The sequence below is a fragment of the Sesamum indicum genome, linkage group LG3 (genome assembly GCF_000512975.1).
Source record: "Sesamum indicum cultivar Zhongzhi No. 13 linkage group LG3, S_indicum_v1.0, whole genome shotgun sequence".
In the NCBI taxonomy this organism is placed as follows: Eukaryota; Viridiplantae; Streptophyta; class Magnoliopsida; order Lamiales; family Pedaliaceae; genus Sesamum; species Sesamum indicum.
This window is the reverse complement of record NC_026147.1, coordinates 3050799-3054768: the sequence shown is the minus strand read 5'-3', so window position 1 is coordinate 3054768 and position 3970 is coordinate 3050799.

The following is a 3970-nucleotide window of genomic DNA, read 5'->3' as shown; positions in this document are numbered from 1 at the left end:
ATACACAGTTTCGCAGTTGGTCATGATGCAGGTGCAAGGATCTTATGTAGCACCCCCTTCGCTACAAGAGCTATATCTACCCTAAATGTCATACTTATAGTAATCCCTGTGTTCATATATACATTTGCACATAATCATCTAATCAATTTGCATACGTAATTCCAACACGTCATAATAGGTATTATCAACCCACAACATTATATATATACATATCAAACACCACAAGTAATCTCCATGCTTACGTTCCCTCTATACAACAAAATATGGTTTGTACTCTAACTGACAACGAGGAGAAAACAACATACTGGCCCCACCTGCCTGAGTATAGCGCGTAGACATAATCTTCAACAGTCAGACACCTCAAAGTCTACTCCTGAAAGAAAATATCAACAGAGGGATGAGCTTGCCACTCAGTAAGAAAATAACCAGCCCTATCTATATATGTATACCAAAGACAGCCAAGATAAGATAAGTAAGAAACATGCATGGAATACAGTCAATTTAATTCCAACATAATCGACTTCATCGCACCACATAGCTAATTCGCAATAAAACAACCAGTTAAACTCTTTTTCCTCTAGTTTGCTTACCAGAAGGTGATATCGTGTTTTCCCCATCTACTCAATCTCACCGTTACATAAATTCAAGTGAATCCCCTTGACAGCTGGCTCATCAATCTCGTTTCGCATCAAAGCTCTTTCATTTCGCACATAGCTCTTTTCATTTCACATCTTTTTCATATCGCAGCATCGCTCTTTTCATGTCATATTCTTTTTTTCATATCGCAGCATCGCTCTTTTCATTTAACATCTTTTCATATTGCAGCATCACTCTTTTCATATCATTTCGTCTTATAGGCTTTTCAATACATCAAGGGGTATTCACACCATAATTATATTCAATTTCCACCACTCCCTCATTTTCACATATTACCATTCTTGTAAGCAACTAGTAACGTAAAGCCATATATCAATACATTCTCATTTTCAGACACCCACAACACAACATACAACAAATATGATATTTCAACGTGTCTTCTCATTCCACGTACACAATATCGTCAATCAAATTAAATCATTCACCACTCATATATTTTCATATAAACCAATGTCAGCATGAACCACAAATTTATATAACAGTAATATCACAAATAAATGGAACATATATAGATAATACTAATTATTTATTTACCTCAACCTCACAACGTTTCTTTCTACTCAATTGCTAATTGTCAGTCCTTTCACCTCACCCCTATATCCTATAATGAGTTATACCACATATAATTAATATATCGAAAATATCGTAATTTCTTTTAAATATAATATTAAATTTTATTCGTACGATTTTCAATAATTCTTTAATACTCCACTTCTATCGAAATATAAATCTTCGTTCTAGTTCTTCTCGATAACTAGACACTATAGGCTTCATAAAAATATTTATAATTTATCAAGTGATTCATAGGAATTTATTTAACGAAATCCCTTATACATTTATAAATATCATTTTTAATAACATCCTTAAATTAAATTATCATTAAAACCTCATTCTTCCTCTTTAACAATATATTATTTCTTAAGTATAGTTTTCGGAATATTTCTACGGATTTTTTATCAATTTCTCGCTATTATATAATTTAATTAAATAATAATACGTAGAATTGCGTATTTAGTTAACAATTCCGATGGAATTATATAAAATAGCTATAGTAATATTTAAATCTAATGAATTTAATAATCTAATTAACCAACGACATCATTTTTATATCCGATTCTATATTTAATTAGACACTATTTTAAATAGCCAAACCTGTAAAATATTTGTATTAAATAGTACATAGCTCAATATAAATTATTATAATTTCGCCGAGAGAAGTTGCAATTTCCAAATGTTTGTGTTGTGTGTGTACTGTAATTGGGCATGTGTGTGTATGGGAAATAAGAGAGGAGAGAGAAGTGAGGCGGTGGGTTGGTGGGCCTCTCCCTCTATTTCATACATACATATATATTATTATTTACTAAGTTTATACATTATTTACTAATATATATATGTATATACATATACTAATATATGTATTATGATTTACTAATATATATACATAATACATTGTGTATATATATATATATTTTAGAATTTTCTCGAAATACCCATTACGTCCTTCCTAAATTTCCTTAATTAATATAAGTTGTCCCCAAATATTATAACGAACTTCAATTTAATCCGTTCAAGTTTTATTATATTCCAATTATGGAACATAATTTATTTACTAATTAACTAAGTTTCATAAAAATTTATCAATTAATCCCCTAATTATACATTATAATCTTTGGGGCGTCACCATGCAATACTTGAAGAGGGTGAAAGAAATGATGAAAAAGTTTTACAAGTGTCAGGTACATCAAATTCCGAGGGAAGAGAATGCGAGAGCAGATGCCTTGTCTAAATTCGAAGCTATGGTATCAGGGATCAAAGAAATGAAGATCGCAGTAATGGTTAAGAAAGCCCCAAAGATAGAGGAGAGTGCAATCAACAAGGTTGAAGAAGTGGGACCGTGGAAAACACCCTTTGTATTTGAGAAGTATGATCTTACCAGACAACCCCATCGTTGCAAGAAGGATGCAATTCAAGGCAAATAGGTTTACACTGTTGGAGGAAAAACTATACAAAAGGACAACTGAAGGTTTATTGCTTAAGTGTTTGGATGAAGAGATGGCCAAGTATGTGATAAGGGGATACACGAAGGAAGCTGCGGAAACCATTCGGGAGGGCGATCTCTAGCCCAAAAAATTCTAAGGCAAGGGTACTTCTGGCCCAACCTGATCGAAGATGCGAAGGAATTCTCTAAGAAATGTGAAAGTTGTCAAAAGTTTATAGCAGTATCACATGTACTAACGACCCAGCTTGAAGCTGTCAAGATCACATGTCCTTCGGTCAATGGGGAATTGATATACTGGGACCATTTCCTTAGGCAGTGGCACAAAAGAAGTTCTTGATCGTAGCTGCTGAGTACTTCTCAAAATGGGTGGAAGTAGAGACACTGGTAAAGATATCTGAGAAAGAGGTAATAAATTTTATTTGGAAAAATATTATTTGCAGGTTTCGACCTTAGTGTCGTCGAAGAAAATAGGGATCATGCGTATGCGAAAATATTACGCTACAAGAGTTTGATGACAAAAGGTTACAATCGAAGGGTGAATCCTAGGAGTTTTCAAGTGGGCGACCTCGTCCTAAAAAAGGTAGAGGTGTCTAGACATGTGGGTGAGCTCGACCGGCTTGGGAAGGTCCCTACAAGGTTGTAGAAGTCAAAAGGAAGAGAACCTACGCCCTTCAAGAAATGAAAGGGAAAGACCTACCAAGACCCTGGAAGATTCACAACCTGAAGAAATTTTACGCATAATCAAAGGTCAAGTATTGAAGTCTGAAAAGACGAGTGGGGAGTTTAGCGACTTGAGAAAGGTCAGCCTTAGGGGAAGACTCTCACGACCTGGAAAGGGTTAAGCTCATCCAGATGCCTGAAAAAGACTTTGAACAACCTGAGAGAGGTCAGGATTTCATGCTGAAGATCTTTTATAAACTTTTACGACTTGAAAAAGGTCATGTAAATTTGGAAGTTAAATGTGCCTGGAAAAGGTTCTCTTTTGTAAAGGGTCTGAGAAAGGCCCATGACCTCAAAACTACATTTTATAAATGAACTTGAGAAAAGTTATTTTTGTTCAAGTAAATCTTGCAACCTGGAAAGGATCGTTCTTGTTATTAGATTATTTAATATTGCTCAAGTACGATATTATTGCAATCTGGAAAAGATCATTCTTATTGATCAGGGTATCATAGCGATCTTGGAAAGATCATTTACGTCAACCAAAAATATTATAGTGATCTAAAAAAGATCATCTCTAATATGGTATTACAGCAATATGAAAAAGATCATTTCAGCCTGCACTTGATGATAAATTTAAAGGATTTCTTATGA